Source organism: Vidua chalybeata, chromosome 24, assembly GCF_026979565.1.
Source record: "Vidua chalybeata isolate OUT-0048 chromosome 24, bVidCha1 merged haplotype, whole genome shotgun sequence".
Classification (NCBI taxonomy): domain Eukaryota; kingdom Metazoa; phylum Chordata; class Aves; order Passeriformes; family Viduidae; genus Vidua; species Vidua chalybeata.
The window spans coordinates 733,650-751,827 of NC_071553.1; the positions used below are offsets into that span (position 1 = coordinate 733,650).

At 54.8% G+C, this 18,178-nt stretch overlaps 1 protein-coding gene and 1 long non-coding RNA gene across 5 annotated transcripts in view; both read right to left on the reverse strand.

Moving 5' to 3' along the window:
- The window catches only part of PPFIA4 (PTPRF interacting protein alpha 4), a 60,128-nt gene extending 45,421 nt beyond the window's left edge, over window positions 1-14,707 (reverse strand). For 3 of the 4 annotated variants that reach the window (XM_053964035.1, XM_053964034.1, XM_053964032.1), the window contains exon 1: window positions 14,685-14,707. The gene's annotated coding sequence lies outside the window, so the exon portion shown is untranslated. Of the gene's footprint in view, window positions 1-11,805; window positions 11,949-14,684 lie in introns of those variants that run through there. The other variant, XM_053964033.1, reaches the window with a different exon arrangement.
- A 2,369-nt stretch (window positions 14,708-17,076) lies between these two features.
- On the reverse strand, window positions 17,077-18,072 carry LOC128799667 (uncharacterized). The gene is made up of 2 exons (XR_008434792.1): window positions 17,916-18,072; window positions 17,077-17,432 (listed from the first exon to the last, which is right to left on the reverse strand). It is a non-coding gene; the product is annotated as an uncharacterized LOC128799667 (long non-coding RNA).
- Window positions 18,073-18,178: the final 106 nt, after the last annotated feature.

Consider the following 18,178-nt stretch of genomic DNA (forward strand, 5'->3'; position numbering starts at 1 on the left):
GAAGCAACACCAAATTGCTCCAGAAAGTGTGGGGAGTGTGGTGGTTTGCAGAGGGGCAGCAGCCCTCCCCCATGGCAGCAGAGCCCTCATCTGGGCACACATCATCTCCAAATGCAGCAGCGGGCACTAGTTCCACTCCATCTCTAACTTGCTCCCTCTCAAAATGTGAGCTCCACTCAGCTCCATGGAGTCCAGCTAATGCAGTGTCCTCGGTGTCCCCAGGCACTGCCCTGCCTGGCACGGGGCCCCAGGAGCTCTGCCCTTGTCCTCACTGTGCTACCCACAGGCTCCCATGGCCATCCCAGCTCACCCAAAGCAGAGCCCTGACCTTGGCATCATCGAGCCTCACGCCTGCTTCCATCCACCACCCCCAAAGGGCACCCAAAAAACACTGAACCCATTTCACCCTTTGGCCCAAAGCCCCTGGGAACAGCACTCTGCCACCCCCAGGACTTTGGGGGCTCCTGCATACACTGAGTTCACAGGATCCCAGACTGGTTTGGGTTGGAAGGGACCTGTAAGCCCATCCTGTTCCACCCCTTGCCAAGGGACACTTTCCACTATCCCAGGTTGCTCCAATCCCTGTCCAACCCAGCACCAGGAACAATCCCCTGAACCACCTCAGGAGGTTAGAGCAGGATTTGGCCAGTCCATGAGACATCACCAGGAGAGGAGGAACACATCTGCAGTTCAGCAGGCTTTCAAAGGAATGAAATGTGGGGGATTACACGGGTGCACCGCTGGTGGGAAGAGTTGCAGGTGGGATGGTTTCCTACCTGGTCCCTCTGCTCCTGTGCACAACTCAAAAACATGGGGGCCGGGACGCCTTAAACTCCCTTGGGGGGGAATGAAGGAAAGGGGATGTCCCAATGCCTTGAAAAGCATCTGCTGTCTGAGCTGAGGATGTTGTGTGCTCTCTATTAAAAGCCAAGAGCATATCAAAGCTCACAAGGCAAAAGGACACATGTGGGGCTTGGAATCTCTCCACACACAACCCAAGAACAGCAGCTGAGCCAAGGCTTTCCAGAGGGTTTAGTGGCCATTTCTGCAGACATCTTTAAATTTCTGGCTCTTTTACAACACAGTTGTGGACCCTGCACACCCCCCAGTGACTGCTCCTGCAGATGTGGCAGCAGGCAGAGCCCAGCCCCAGCAGCAGTGGCTGGGGGGGTTCAGGCTCTCCCTGAGTCCCAGCTCTCAGCAGTGCCAGGCTGTGCTGCTGCAGAGCTGCAGCCCCCCCCCCCCCCCCCAGGGCAGCACAGGCAGAAAACCCAGCCTGTGTCAGGCCTGGTGGGATGCTCACCCAAGCAGAAGTGGCTCCCTGCCCAGCCTCCTGTGCCCTCCTCCTCCCTCCCCAAGTTCAGAGCTGCCTGCAGGCACCAGCCCACCTGAGGTGACCTTCACCTGTCGTGCTGATGCAGGGACATTCACTGAGTGATGCTCACATGTGAACACCTGATAGACAGAGCCCCCTGACCTTATCTCCTCTGGGTGAATGCACCAATTTATCTTCACCAGCTCTGGAAGGTGGCTGGTTTGGACAGCAACAATCGCTTCCCTGACGAAATACAGCGATTCCAGGCCAGCTCACCTGAGTGATGATTGCTGCTAGGTTCTACCCTGCCACCACCACGAGAGGACCTTCAGCCCAGGCAGACACAGCAGCAACACCTCCCTGGTGCAGGAATGCAGCCAGCGCAGGCACTCACAAGGATGGGATTTACCCTGCATCCAACTGGTATGTAACTGGAAGTGGGATTTTTGTGCCTTGCCCTTTGCAAAGTGTTTGGCCCTGCTGAAGAACATCGTTGACTCTGAAAACGTGGTGGACTCTGGGCTTCACAGGCAAAGCACTCCCAGAAGCTCTGGGAATGTACATAAATACCCACCCTGCAGATCTTCCACCCTCCTGGCACAGCATGAGGTGCTGTCCAAAGGCCCTTTCTCCCCTCCAACATCAAAACCACAGTTGTTGGTCACCATCTTTCAGCTCAGAAGAGCCACCTTCACCTGCCTGGACCTGCTCAGAGCTGACAGGGAGCTCCAGGGCTGGGCTCACGTCCAGCAGTGCTCTGCATCCTTCCAGGCCATACAGCCTCTCCAGGGTGCTCCCACCCCAGATGCAGAGTGAACCTGAACAGGATTCATCTCTCCCTACAGCCAAAGCCACCTTCCCCCCAGGCACTGGGTCCCTCTGGCACCTTTGCATGTCCAAATCCTTCCATGCATAGAGCAGGGATGGGTCCAAGCCCACCTTCCTCCTTGCTCTCAGAGATTTCTGAAGAGCATCAGCCAGTTCTGAGGCCTGAAATGAGATAAGGGCCTAAATGTTCCAGAGATAAGGTGGAATCTAGTTCCTGAAGCTCAAGAACCAAACACTCTCCCAAACTGGGTCTCACCATCTCCTCTGCCCTTTGCAAAGTGTGTGGCCTCCTCCAGCTGTGTCTGGTCTGGGGAACATGGGACAGGGCAAGGCAAGAGGGTTTCTGGGCCAATCTGAGTCTCCTGAGGGGAAACAGATGGGTTTTCTGGAGGGGACTGATGCTCTGAAAAGCAATTACACATGAAGACATCCCCAAAAGACTCTGCTCTGCTCTGGCCCAGAGCCCAAGTCATCCTGGGTTTGGATTTTAATTAGCCCCGTTTTGGTATCTGCTCTCTCTTCCCTCCAGATAATGATTTAATTATTACAGACATATCTTCAAATTAGCAGCTTCCTCAGTGGATTATTCAGATCTCCTCAGTTACAGAGCCCAGCTCACCACCATCACAAGAGAGGCTGGAGAGAACAAAGGAAGTTTGAAATGCTTCTTGGAAAGAGGAACCATGCAAGCACCTGTATAAGCAGGGGTCCCTGCCAAGCCCCTCTCCTCTGTTTATCCAGGTCTCTCTCACAGCTGGACAGGAAACCTTGCTCCAAACCATGCCCAAAGAGCTGCATCATGTGTGACCATGGCCCTGTCTTCCCACCAGACCTTTGTGCTCAGCAGAGCACAAGCAAAGTGAAAAGGACGTGGGATGAGCTGAGACGTGGAGCCAGCTCTGTGCATCCCCCTCTAATGAGATCAGAAGTTTGGGGATGCAACAGCAGAAGGGACCCTGTGGGGACCTGGTAAGGACCCACTGCCAGACTACAAGTGCCCTTGTGCTGGGTGTCACTCAGGAAGCTCCTCACCTTGGGAGGGATCACAAGGGAGGTGGGATCAGGCAGGGAACAGGGACCAGGAGGTGGGAATGGTAAGTCCAATCTCCTCCAGCAGTGGGACTGGGCAAGGGCCGGGGACTAAGCCAGGCCCCAGGCCTGAGGGATGCTGGTTGAAGAGAAATCAGCAGAACAGGCTGCCAAAATAAACACCAGAGATAAATGCAAAGTGAAGGAAGGGGGAAACCTTCAGAGCGCAACTCCACAGCAGATTTGGTGCCAAGGAGCAGGGACTCACCTGCACAGGAGAGGAGTCCCTAGCTGAACTGCCAGGCTGACACGTTGCTCCCTCACAGTGAAGTGTGGGCAGAGCATCTCCAGGCTGCACAAATTCCAAGCAAACTCTCCTCCCCAGCCTGGCACAGACTCACAGAATATTCTGAGCTGGAAGGGGCGATCCCTGTCCCCAGGCTGGGCTGGGACAGGAGAGGACACACTCAAGAGGTGCCCCATCCCTTGCTGAAAAGGAAAACAAGCTCCAAGGACACCCCAACAAGCACCTTGGTCCTTTTCCACCGACACACCCGAGCTCCTGACTCCACATCATGCTTCTCCGAGGACCCCCAAGATTTCCCTCGCCAGCACTGCCACAATACCCACATCACTACAATACCCACACTACTACCAAAGGAACCAGATTTTGCAGCAGCCACTGGGAAAGCTCTCTCCCTGCTGTAGCACTGGGAAAGCTGCCTCTCCCTGCTGTAGCATAGGCAGGAGCAGAAAATCTCTTCTGGCTCCCCTGTCACTGCAGTTTACACTCCAGGAGACCAGCTTAAAGCAGCTGCAGCTCCTGCTGCTGCAGGAAAAGCCCTCGAGCACAGCCACGTGTGAGTCTGCACCTGCAAACACAGCCTAGGCCTCCCAAATCCCAGGCTAACTCTGTCTTTGTGAGGCTGGATCCTCCTCTGAATCCCTTCCTGAGCTCAGGAAAAGCTGCTGTGCAGCACAAATAGCCTGGTGCTGTGGCCTGTTATCCCCAGCTCATGGGCTGGGGGATACAGCCCTGCTGTCCCTCATATCCCTGGCTGGATTCACAGCCCTGTTCTCTGGGCAATGAGCCTCAGTCCTCCACCACTGCCCTTGTGCCCCATGACCCTCTGGGGTGTCCCCTGGCTCTGTCCTCTCCAACACCATCACAAACATTTGAGCATTCCGAGCTCTCCACCCCATCAGAGACCAACACACTTAAGAGCAAGCAGGGGGAGAGTAAAGGTCATGATGGAACAAGGCTTTTGGTTTAATTTCCTTAAGAAACCAGACTAAAGAAGATGGGAGTGGAAGTGACACACAAAAAAACAGAAGGATTTTCATTAACCTGATCAAACCTCCTGGAATATGATAACAGAGGCAATAACAGACACATCCCCTCTGGCCAAGGACAAAGAAAGGCTTCTTAGTTATGAAGAAGATGAAGAAAATTGGAGTAGAAGAAAGGAAATTACTCAAAAATGGCTGAAATGTCAGCTGTTATTAAAAAGCCTTCACTTGGAGAGAAATAATGACTGATGAGAACAGGGATATGATGAGGGAAGCTGAACAGACAGAGAACAAGTGGGGGAGCAACCACCCAAGAATGGCTCTTGAAAGCCACACTGGTGACTAGGTGGACTGGCCTCCAGAGCTGTGCCTGGGGTGACCTGTGAGAAATTTGGGGTCCTGAGAGGCCGTGCCTGTCAGGATGGTGACGGCACTGCAGGTGACAGCAGCCCCGGGATATCCCCCACCCCCGACGAGCGAGTCGCAAAGAGACACAGTTCAATACCCCCGGATTTTGAAATATCCATCCAGAGGCGCTGATCCCGCCCTCCTGTCACCTCTTCTCTGCTGTGCGAGGACAGGAACAGGGATACTCCTGCTTCCCCGGGGCACCTGCGGTGCCAGCAGCACGGCCGGGAATGCAGCCGCCAGCATCCCGAGTGGAAAAGCAGCTGGCATCGCCCAGGAGCGGACACCCACCGCTGTGAGCCCCCGGGGACCATCCGCCCGCGGCCTCGCACGGTTCCGGCGCTGCCGGCAGGGAGGGGAGTGTCGGGGCTGTGTCACCGTCACCGTCACCGTCACGCAGCACTGCGGGACCGCCCGCTCCCGCTCCCAGCCACGGCAGCTCCATCCCCGCCGAGCGCTCGGGCCGCAGCCGCGCTGCCCCCGCTCTCCCGGCGCGGACACAAAGCCCGTCCCTGCTCCCACCCCGCTGGTCCCTCCGGCACTGCCGCAGCTGCCGTGCCGGGAATTCTGGAGCAGGAGCCGCTCGCATTCCCGGCGGCATCCTCCTCTCCTGGCGTCTCCCTCCGGCGCCTCCCAAGAGCTGCGTTTGTGGACACACGGCTCCATCCTCCCCGCGGCAGAACCCCGGGCACGGCCCCGGCTCCCCCAGCCCAGCCTCGCTCTGCCCCACATTCACACTCACGGTGTGGCCAGAGTCCTCCGAATCTGACAAGATTCACTTTTTGGGACGCAAGAAGTGAGAGTCAAACCTCACACATCTGCTGCCGGAGTAAGGTCGAGGGCAGCAGGGAGTTGGGAGCTGTGCCTGCTCAGAGGTTGGACTTTTCCAAACCCAGATCGTCACCTTCAGAGGAAAATATAGAGGCAGTAAAGCCATCCCAGCTGCCACCATCACCTTCAGCATTCTCCTCCCACCACCAGCTCTCCCCTACCAGCCTGCTCTGGTTACTGGTGTCATCAGCACCTGTCCTGGGCCTGGAAGTCCTCTCATATTTACAGAAGTTTTGGGTACCACCAAGTGCACTCAGCAGCTGCGTCAGAGTGATAAGCCTCAGTTCATGCCAGGGGGGACAGACAGGGGCAAAAGGAAACCGTGAGGTCCCAGCTGCCTCAGGGACTGGTTAAACTGGGTGCTCACAAACTTCTGATCATGATTTAGTGGCCATGGTGGTATTAAGTCAAAAGTTGTACTTGATGATCTTTGAAGTCTTTTACAACCTTAATGATTCTATGAGTCTTTGATTCTATGATTTGGGGATAAATCCTGCAAATTCTCACACTTGTGGGAGAACACATTCAGACAAATGTCCAGCTTAAGAGTGACCACACAGGAGCTGACCAATGTCACTCTCCTCTCCACCTGCCCCAAGAGAAAAGAGAGAAAGCTCCAGGTGCAGGCAGCAGCATGGGAAGATTCTTCTTCTTCCTTCCCCACACCAGGGTTTTGGCAATTTGAGGCACCTCAGGGCAGCCCACGAGGAATCAAGAGTCCTTGGAAGGAGAAAGTCCAGGCACTGAGTGATGGAGGACCTGACACACCTTGGTCTGACAGACCAGGGTGGATCTTCCTGATGGGTCACTGCATTTGTCCCCAGGCCAGGGCAGTGATAGCCCCTCCCTGGCATCTCCAGTGGTTGGATTTCCTTCGAGTTGCATTAGAGAAAGGAAGAAATCAAGCCAGTGTCTGCTAGCTGGTGGGGCTTGCAGACAAGGTGACTGGTTTCCTCACCTTTCCAGCCTCGAAAATAAACATTCTTTTCTTTGCAAGACTGGGGGAACTATCAATGCCTGTGTCCATGGGCTGACCATGTTGCAGCGGGGTGTACAGCTCCCAGGGAGCAGCCAGCCCTGTCGATGTGTTCCTCGAGCCCCTGCTCCTACACTGCTGGATTCCAGCTCCCTCATGAACTTCCCAGCAGCAAACAGGGTGATCACATAGAGATGGAGACAGGAAAATCCAAATATCTTCACTCCAAGGTCTCCTAAATAAACACATCCCTTTAGAATATCACTCCTGTTTTACAGCTCAGCACCTCCCAGCTGTGCTGAACTTCAGTTTGCACATCCATCACACCCAGCTCTGCTCCCAAATCCCTGTTGGTGCCACAAAGCCACTTTGTCACTTCCCCCTCAAAAATCACAGCACATGACATCAGCCCTTGGCTTCATTCATAGTTCAAGTGATGAGCTCTCCCTGCTCTACCACAAGCCAGCAGGGTCAGGAGGCTGAAAGCTGCTGGAGACAAAAGCCTGCTGCCTGCACACCAGTCTGCCCAGTGCCCTGTGTGAACTGGAAATGCCAGCAAGCCCTCTGCATTCACCCACTGAACAGAGACTTGGCTCTCAAAGCAAAACAGTTTGCCACCTTTTCTGTATCCCACATCTCAAAGCCAGATGTGAAAAGGTAAATTGTTTATTTACAAAGAGGATGGAACAGAATCCCAAGACACACACACAGAGTTAACAGAGGGTTTTGAGGGTAATTTGCTTGATGCTACATGAAGTTCCCAAAACTCATCCTTTCCTCAATAAGATGGGCCCTCAGTGGCCACCAGAGAAGGTGCCATCATTTCCCTCCTGGACCCCACATCCTTGATCACAAACACACCTCACAGCATGGAGAGTAAAGGTAATAAATGTTCATTTACCCCCAGATTGATGCAGCTGCTGCATTACCTGAAGGCCAGATCTGGAGGGCAGAGTGTGACCCTTGGGAGCGCAGCAGATGTCCTGCACCGAGCCATGAGCAGCATCTCACGCAGGAATGGAGGCTGTGCAATAGCCAAGCATTGGAGAATTCAAGCACTGGTATTTTTAGGCAGCGGGAGGACGTGTGGGAGAGCTCTCCCCGTGCAGGCTGATGCCATTTGCTGCAGGGCACTTGGAATGAGATTTATTGACAATGTGTGATTTGAAAGCGACACCGGTGCTCTCAGAGAGCCAGGCACTGATCAGTAGTGCTGGGGCTCACGGCAGCCTCAGTTCAGGAGACAAAATTTCTCTATAAACGTGTAAACACGAAGGACACACATAACAAAAGCCATTTCTGCTTGCAGGGATACTCTGGCTGCCAACTCCAAAAATGGCCACTGTGAAAGTCTGCTAACTAAACTAACTAGAAGCAGATGATCAAAAGGAGGAAAAAATGCTCTTTTATTAATATGGCAGCCCAAAGTGTTGGCTGTAATCAAGTGATTATCATCCAGGTTTTGATGCTGGGGAGAAGATTTTCTCTCCATCAAACACAAGCTGCTCTCTGGGTGGCACATCTGGATGTCAGATAACTAACAGCAGCAAAGCAAACCCTTTCTGGATCCAAGAAAGGAAAGACAGCTCAGGTCAGGAGAGATGAGCCTTCTGGCTCTAATTAAAACCTGATGGGTTAAAATGAGTAAAGCCATATTATCGAGCACATGGTGCATGGAGAGCCCAAGCCCCCAGAAGGGTTCTGGGAGGAGGCTCTCCAAGGGATGCTGGCAGTGACCCAAGACTCCATCCCATGTCCCAGTAAAGGCACATCGGCTTCCAGGTGCTGCGATGCTGGGGAGGAACATGGACAGCAGCTCTGACAGGCACATGGGAATCTCCAGAATTTCCACACATCCACTCTCTAGCACAGCCAGGTTGTCCAAGCAGCAAAGCTTGAAAATTTGGGTTGGTCAACACCCCCATGGATCCTTCAGAGGCTTCAGATTTCTGCTCCTCTACCCCCACATGGCCTCCTCAACCCTCCCCAGCCTGCCTTAGCCCAAAGTGCTGGCAGATACAGCCCTGGCTGCAGGAGATGGGGGACAGGGTCCACTTTGCCCACCCAGGCTAGACATTGCCTTCAATGATGCTCCAGTCCCACAGCCACCTGGAGGGACAGGACTTCTGCTGCTCCCAGCATCTCTGCACAGGGACACAGCCAAGAGTGATTCCATCCTCAGCCTTGTGGGAGACACGTCACCAGCACACTGGGATGGGATGGCAAAGGCTCCAGCAGCACTATGTCCCAGTGATTCCCACCCTGGCAGATCCCAATCCATGGCCAGAAACCAGCTGTGGCCACACTGGAATGCCCCAGAAAAACATTCCCTTCTGCAGATACAGGAGAAAAGCAGGATTTGGCTGTGCCACCCTCACACTTCACTCCCACCACCCCTTCCCAAGAGTAGGAGCTCAGCTTCACAGCATGCCAGGGAAAGCAAACACAGGAGGGAAAAATCCAGGAGCACCAGAGCCACTACATCCTGCAGAGAAACCGTCCCAAACACAGCAGCCCTTCCTGAGCCTTGAAACAACACCATGCCCAAAAGAGCCCTGAAACAGCTCCCTGCAGTCCCCAAATGCAGCTGTCACCCAGGGAGACCCCAACTGAGCTGGGTACTCCTCAGGATGGAGCAGGAATTGTAAGGCACAGAGCCTTCCACCACACCAGGACACAGAGCTCAGGTCTGTCCCCAGGGACAGAGGATGAGAGGGCACAGAGCCCGTGTCCCCTGGCTCTGGCCTTATTTGAGGACGCCGAGTGGGCTCACAGGACACGGAGTGTCCAAGGTGGTTCCTGAGAGCTCCATCTGCAAACAGGAGTGTCATCCCCCAATGTCTCCCAGGGAAACCACACCCGCACACGGCACTTGGTGTTATGTGGGGCAGTGTGGGACCAGAATAACTCCTCTCCTGGCTGATCAGCATGTGAATAAATCAGCCACAGCCAAAAATAACCTCTGGTCATTTTTTGACTCCTTCCTGGAAAACAGTTTGGGGGAGATACTTGAAAGAAGCCCAGATCTACTTAGTTACAGCTGCCAGACACTGAATTACAGGGCAGATTAAGTGGATTATGGATTTTGTACAAGCCCATCTTTCCCCTCTGTGCCCACAGCCCCTGGCACTGGGAATGTCTGCATGGGGAGCAGCTCTAGGCATCACCACCAAGCCCATTTAACTCATGATCAAGAGCCTGAGATCAGCTTTATGAGACCTGTGTTGATGCCACATCGAGGCTATAAACACCTTTCCACCTCTGGAACCAGAAAGGCCAGGCTTTGGCAGGAGAAAATCCATGTGAGGATGCTCTGCACTAATGAGTCTCTGAAAAGGTGAGAGTTGGGCTGGGGCTACACATCCCCTTCTCCCAGGCTCCAGGCATCCCATGTTCAGCCCAGCTCCTTCCTCTGGGCTATGGACCCCCCAGGCACCCTACAGCTGCAGTGTTTGCCTTGTCCCAGCACATCACATCATGATGAATCTGGAATTGCAGAGAAAATTCCACCAGGAATTTCCACCAGGAAAGGGTGGAAATGAGAAGTTTAAATGCATGCACCTGCCACATGGGCAGCAATTCCGGGAGGAGACCCATTCCCTGCCATGTCATCCTGTCCTGGCGAGGGATGCTGCCCTCTCTGGAAGGCGGGATGTGGAGTCCAGGCAGGAGGAGCCTCCTTCCTTCCCTCCCTGCTGCACAGCCCCGCGCCCGCTATTTCAAGCACTCGGCCCCGCTGACAACGCCTCACCGCACCCCGGAGGAGCCAGCCCGGGCCCCCGCATTCCCTGGCACGGCTCTGCCTCTGGGACCACCGACACGAGGGGCTGGACAGGGCAGGAGCTGCAGGGAAGAGGCACCATGCAGCAAAATCCCCGGGAACTGCCCTCTCCTGGAAACCGCTCGACACGGACAGGAGGATGGGGAAACAAGCTCTCATCTGCCACTTGTTTTCTTCTTTTTTTAATGTTTGGATGCAATTAAAGGCAGCCACCCAGCCGGCACCTCCTCGTGCTTGCCAAGAGAAGCATGGCAGGAACTGAGGAACTGAAAACCAGGAGCAGGAAAAAAAAAAAAAAAATCTGCATTTCAGATAAATTCCAGCCTTGTCAGTCCTGCAGGATTACAGAGCTGGAGACAGCAACCCACGAGCTGCTTAAAACATCAGGGTGAAGATTCAGCTACGGAAGAGCAACAGGGAGGACACAGGGTCAGTCCCCTCCTGGCCAGTGGCTTTTGAAGAAGCTTTGACACCCAGATCCTCCTGTGGGATGGGAATCACTGCGCTGCCAGTGCTGCCCAGGGCTGAGGGGCAGCAGGTTTTGCACAAAAATGAGAGAGATGAGCGGCTACTTCATTCATAAAACCACAGAATCACAGCATGGCTTGGACTGGAAGGGACCTTAAAGCTCAGCTCATTCCAACCCCCTGCCATGGGCAGAGACACCTCCTACTGACCCCTACTAACCAAGCCCTGTCCAGTCTGGACACGGACACTTCCAGGGATTCAGGGGCAGCCACAGCTTCTCTGGGGAACCAGGTGGTGTGCCAGGGACTCACCACCCTCACAGATATTCCTTCCCAATATCTAATCTAAATCTCTCTTCTTTCAGTGTGAACCCTCTTGTCCTGTCACTCCATTTCCTTATGCAGAGTTCCTCTCCAGCTTCCTTGTGGCCTCTTCACACCCTGGAAGGGGCTGTGGGGTCTCCACACAACCTCCTCCTCTCCAGGCTGAACTGCCCCAGCTTTCTCAGCCTGATTCCTCAGGACATCCTCACCCTACAAATGAACTCAAGGCTTTTACCCTGTCCCCACAAGGGTTTCAACCTTCTTGACCACACAACGAACAGAAATAAAATGCAATTATATCAGCACAACCTTTTTTAGCAAAGAGCCTAGAATCATTTTCCAAAACTTCTGCTCCAGATGGGCCCAAGCACAGACCTGTCCCCCAACACTGCAGTTGTTCCATGTGATATTTTCCCTCCTCCCTCCCAAATGCCAGCCTGTGTGAGCACACCCACACGGGCACCCACCTCCAAGCCTTTCGTCTGCTCACAGAGCCTTTAAGCACTGGAAACTCCCAACCACATCCCCCAGGAGCCTGGCCAAGGCTTGGACCCACCTGCAGGGCCCACAGCAGAGCCCTCAGCCTGGGTCAGGTCTGTCATCCCACACCTGGTGCTTGGAACGTCCCAGAAATCATCCGTAAGGAAGGCGCTGTCAGTCACACCTCTCTGGGCGGGCAGCTTGGCAATGGATCCAACAACCTTCTCTTCCAGTTAATATTCAGAGACCTCACAGCTCAGTTTTGGGAGCCATCTGGAAACCTCTGGCTCACCAAAGCATTCTTCAGGAGGAAATTAATTGTGAATTAAGGTTTCAAGGTTAGATAAAGAATACAGTATCTTTCTGCTTTGCTGGAAACCCTGAAATGGCACTCCCCAGGCAGAGGATGGACTCTCATGTCAACGTCTCTCCATGTGCAGAGACGTCTCTCGACTCTCCAGAGTGGAGCCCTGCAGAGGTACTCCCAGTTGGGCCCCAGTTTGAGTTCAGCTCCCTCTGAGGCTCCAAGAATGCCTCTCCCAGCTCCAGTGTGAACTTCCAGCTCCAGCAAAGTGTCAGGCTCTTTTCCAGCACTGACTCAGGACCTCCAAAATCTCACCCACCAACTCACACTCACTCAGCCTCCTCCTCATCCCTGTCCTCATTCCCAGCCCCCAGCGGGAGCTGCCCCAAAGGACAAGACTTGCAAAAATGTCCCTCCAAAGATGCAGATGAGAAGGGTTTCAGTGGGGGTTTTATCCCGGGTGTCTTCTGAGACAGCTGAGACAGGCAGGAACCCAAATCTCCAGCATGTCCAGTCCCTCTGCATCTCCACTGGAGCTGCTGCCAAGCACAGCTGGACTGGTACAGAGCAAGACCCACTCACCACAAAGACACAAACTGCACAGGGATGAGATGTTTAAACACACATCTGCCAAGCTGGCCACTTCAGAAAGCTGGATCTGTCCATCACTCCCACCACTGGTGTCTCAGGAACCTGCCAGTTCAGAGGCACCCCTGCCCTCCTGCTGGTGACACTGGTCCCAGACAGCCTCTGGTCTGACTCCTGGGAAAGAGCTGCAGAAGGAGCAAGCACTGAAGCTGGGAAGGCACCTGAGCACCACAGGGTGCCAGGGAGATGGCAGCATGGACCTGTGCTGATGGCTCCCTGACAAATCTCCAGGGAAGTCCCTAGAGATCAGTCCTGTTCCCCAACCAGCACATGCAGGGAGCAGCACACCGTGATGTCCCCAAGAGCACAGGTGCCTGAGACTCTCAGACCATCAGAGACACAAAGACACCCAGCTTTCCACCTTCTGCTGTGTGGGCAGCACCACAACCAAGAAACTCCCAAACCACACAGGATTGGTTCATTCATCCAGGTCCCAAACTCTAGCTCATGCTTGCCTCTGGACCAGCTCCTGCTCACACAGTGGCTTGGTGGTATTAAACCCACCAGGAGAACCTCATTTCAGCATCCAGCAGATGGTGGCAAATGAGCTAAATTGAGCACTTTGCCAATCCTGACTTGGCCAAAACCAGGGCCTCCCCAGAAGGGTTTGCACAGCTTTAACAAAACCCAGCTCCCTAAGCCAATTTCTGCTCTAATGATGCAATTGAGGGGATAAACAAGCCCTTCAAGGCTGGCTATTCAGGAGCAAACAGTGCTGTCTGGAGGCAGCTTGCAGCAGCCCCGTGAACAGAGGCTGAGAACCAGTGTGGGCACAGCTGGAGCTAGCCAGGCTGGCCGGATGCTCTGCTGGTCCGGCCTTGAGCACACAGGCCAATGTTTAGGCTGAACCAGATCCATGAGCATCTTCCCAGTTCCAAGCTGGCCCTTGGAAGGGATTTACCTGGTGCTGAGCTCCAGGAGTGTGTGTGTGGCAGCATCCCCACGAGCCCATCCAGCCCAGAGCTCAGAGCCAGGCAGATGCTCAGTGGGGCTGACACAGAGCTCGGCACTGGGTGGATGCTCCAGGGCTGGAGGCAGCACCGAGGAAGGCGGGAGGAGACAGTGCTGGGAAATCAGAGAACCGACCAGGAGAAGGCCATAGTAGGACCAGGCTCACCAGCATTCCTGCCCTGCCCTCGGTGTAAGGTGATATCTGGGGGAGGGGATGCAAAGGGACAGTTTGGGAGCATATGGGGGGCTGCCAGGGGCAGAGAGCAGCTGAAAATCAAGGCCCCTGCTCCCGGGTTAAGGAATCACTGCCCCCTCCCTGCCCCCTCCCTGCCCCCCATACCAGGCGGCCTCGGGGGATGTGCCCACCCTTCACTCCCCTGCCTGCACACCCAGTGGGGATGGGGCAGCATATCTCCCCAGCTCTCGGTGCGGAGCCAGTGGACTGATGGGAGCAACCCTAGCTCGGTCTGAGGGTAAAGCCGAGGCATAGCAAGTCCCCCCTCCAACCCAGTTCGAGATGAGAATGACATCCCCCAGCTCAGACTCAACCGAAGGGAAATGAGGGAGCTCAGCACACCCTGACTCAGACACCACCCCCTCCAAGGGGTAACAGGGCGGGAGACAAAGCACCCCCGGAGCGAGTCAGCCCCTTCCTGGGGGGGCAGAGCATCTCTCGGGGCACGGCAGGGCTGAGCATCCCTACTGCGGCCCCGCCCGGGGGGCAATGGGGAGCATCCCCAGTAGGGGGGTGGGGAGAGGAGAGCACAGCATCCCCGGAGGGTGGCAAAAAGGGCAGAGCCCGCCGAGCCCAGCCCCACCGAGGGGGCTGAGCATACCCACGGTGGGGGGGGGGGGGAGAGCATCCTCTCGGGGGGCAGCAGAGCATCCCCGGGGGAGGCAATACGAGCAGAGTCCTCCGGGTCCGGCCCCACCGCGGGGGCCGAGCACCCCCCGGGCGGCCCCACGGGGGTCACGGGGGCCGAGCTCCCCCCGGGCGGCCCCGCGCGGGGCCGAGCATCCCCCGTGGGCAGCGCGGCCCCGCCCGCACTCACCGCCCGCCGAAGTCGCTGGAAGCCGCCGCTGCCGCCGCTGCCGCCCCGCCCTGCCCCGCCCACTGCGTCACCGTCCCCGCCTGGCCACGCCCCCGAGTGGCCACGCCCCCTGGGAGGGGGTCGGGGGGTCGGGGGTCAGGGCGGGACCGGGGGTCCCCCCGGGGACGGGAACCTCCCCGGGGACAGGATCCCCCTGGAAAGGGGAGGAACCCCTCCCCCCCTTGGGGCGTTCAAAGCCTTTCAGGAGCGACAGAAATCCCCCCAGGGGAACTCTCCCTGAGGGCAGAAACCCCCTTGGGGGGCAGGAATTCCCCCGCGAAGACAGAAAACTCTGAGGTGGGGCAGAAATGCCCCTGTGGGAGTAGGAAGCTCTCTTGTGGGGAAGGTTCCTCCCTGGGGGAGGTACAGGAATCCCCCTGGAATGGGCATAGAACTCTCCTGGGGGCAGGAACCTCTGGGGTTTATAAATTCCCACAGGGGCAGGACTCCCCAGGGGTCTTGTCCAACCCCGGAGGGAGGGAGGCAGGAGCAGACCTGGACTGTGAGGTGTCCCAAGCCCTGGGTGCCCCGTCCCCCCCCCCCTCACCATCTGGGGAGCAGCGACGGGGCCAGGCAGTGACCCCCAGACTCTGCCCCAGCCCCCTCCTCACCCTGCAAGGCTCAGTTCTGAGCCCTGGAGGGATGAGATGTGTCACCCCGGGCTCCCCTCAAGGATTTCTTCAGCATCATAAATGGGATTTGGGACAGAGGGCACCCATGAACTTCAGCGGGAGCAGTCAAAAGCCCACCCTGCTCCATCATCCTACCCTGAACAGGGGCACCCTTCACAAACAATTAATTTAGGGAAGCACAACTTGGAAGCACAGCCCCTGGCACAGCCTTTGGGATCCCTCAGCAGTCCTCACCCAGCCTACCAACGAGGAGCTCCTTTCTGCGACCCCACTGGGAACAACTGGGATCAGTAGCATCATCACAGAGCAGTACCTTCCTCTCTCCAGGAAGGACATCAAGCTCATCCTCAGGATTTTTGCTGGAGCACCCTGGGGCGGTCTCACACAAATGTCTCCAACCCACCAGAGGAGGGAGTGTGCTGGATCCGCCCGCCCGCCGGCCAGACTCGGGAACAACTGCCTTCAATCCCAAGAACATTTCTCTTTTCCACATGCCAGAGTTTTCTAAGCCAAGACAAACTTCACTTTTTAAAAATAATACTGTGATACAGTTCTCAAACAACAATAATGACTAGGATAATCCACGGAAAACGTTTTTCAAGTAAAGAGGTGGGTGCAGACAGAAGCACCAGGATCTGGTTTATTGACTGCCATCCACATTAATCTGTATCCATGGCCTTAAGAACAGAGGATTAGGAGTAGCCTTTCTGTCAAGGAATGGCCTTTCCTGCCTGGGATAATCAGAAGTTTTCTCAATCAAATGTGTTCCTTGCTGATAAAATGCTCTTTGTGTATTTAAGAAACGCTGAGAGAAATAGGGTCAGGCAGGGAGGTTATGGACATACCAGCTCCTGGCCATGCCTGGGAAGCAGAAGGAATGTGGATTTCTTGGATTTGTCCATATCCCATGCTTTATCCTGCTCTGGCGAGGCCCAAGAGCTGACACCACAGCTGTGAAAACATCTCACTATCGTTCCGATCCTCTGCTGAAGTTTTGTAGGAAAGGGGCACAAGTGGGGAATGCAGCCCTCTGGAGTGTTCAGAGCCATTCAGGGAGAAGGGGGCAGGGCTGGGCTCTTCGGTCGCTGTGTAAACCCCAAGGGAAGGGAGCGGGATCCCACCAGCCTGCCCAGCTTATCCCAGGACTGGGCAGGACTCTCAGCCAGCTCCTGGCACTGCCCAAATCCCCTTGTGATCAGGGCACAAGCCCTCAAGGGGACACAGGCCCCAAAATCTCCATCAGACCCTGGGCTGCCAATCACGATTTCCCTTTGCAGATCCCCTGGAAGCAATTCCTCCGCCATGGGGTGGCACCACTCTTTCAGCAAGCTCCGAGAACTCATTTCAGCCCTAAACATTAGCTAATGCAGTTTGAAGCTGGAGGCCACCCATCAGCGCTCCCACCACAGAGGTGTGCGTGGCACTGGGAGGCCGTGGTGTGGGCTGTGCTTGGGCACCGCTCAGTGGGAGTCTCCTGGGAGTGCTTCAAATCCTCTGAAATCATCTGCATAAACCCCGCCAACGCTGCCTGTTTAGTGTCAGTGGCATTACTTTATCCTTGGCCAGGGTATGTGTGGCCAACAGAGTTCCAGCCTCCACACAGACAGAAATACAAAACCTTTTCACATGTTTATACATTTTTAGAAGAAAAAAAAAAAAAAAAAAAAAAACAAAACAAAGAAAGAAAACCCCAAACAAACAAACCAAAACTTCGTTTGGTCTAAATTCGAAATTCTCTTATAATTTTCTTTCATTTAATATTATTCTATCCTCTACCAGTTACTGATTTCTCACTTCTTATTTTAATTAGCCCATCTTTTTAGTCTTTGGCTAAAAGTAGGAACTTTTAACACATAGATGGAGTCTTTGTTCGCCTCTTCTTTATCTTCAGGTTTTTGCAAAATGTCCTTGTGGTTCATAAATTCAACATTCCAGATGTCCAACCTCACCAAAATGTTCTTCTCTCCCAGACTTTGTTCACTGAAGCATATCAGACTTAGTTTATCAAAACTTCAATTTCAGTACTTTTCCCAGTCTGTTTTCCTATGGAAGTGGCTCATGGAAACTTTGCTAAATGCTGGAAAAGAGTAATTTAAAAATCACGCACTATTTATAATTTATATATAGGTTATAATTAAAGCAATTAATTTAAAAGTTAATTAAAACAATTATCTAAAATTATTATTTAAATCTTCCATTGTTTCCAACAGGGGCATGCGTCAGGGCAATCATCTCAGAGTTCCTCCTTACTGGGAGCACTGGGGGGGCTGCAATCTCTGCAGACCCCTTTTTACTGGGGGGACAATTGCCTCAGAGACCCTCCCTACTGGCAGGATGGGGGGAATCCCCTCAGAGCCCCTCATTACTGGGATGGCTGGGAAGGGCAATTATCTCAGAGCCCCCCCTTACTGGGATGACTGGGAAGGGCAATTATCTCAGAGCCCCTCATTACTGGCAGGACTGGAGAGCGAAGTTACTTCAGGGGCTGTCCTTACAGGGAGGACGTGGGGGCAATTCCCTCAGAGATCCATGTTCCTGGGAGAACTGGGGACCCACTTACTCAAGAGGCCCTCGTTACTGGGAGCGCTGGGGAGCCAGCATTCTTTAAGGCCTTTGTGACTGGGAGGACGGGGGTGCCGCCCACCTCAGCGACGCTCAGTACTGGGAGGACTGGTGCGTGCGAGGGATCCCCTCAAGCGCCCTGGTTACTGGGAGGGGGCAGTTACCTCACAGACCCCCCGCACTGGACGGAACTCCCTTAGGATCCCCCATTACTGGGAGGACTGGCGCAGGCTGGAAGCCCCTCAGGGCCCCTCTTAATGG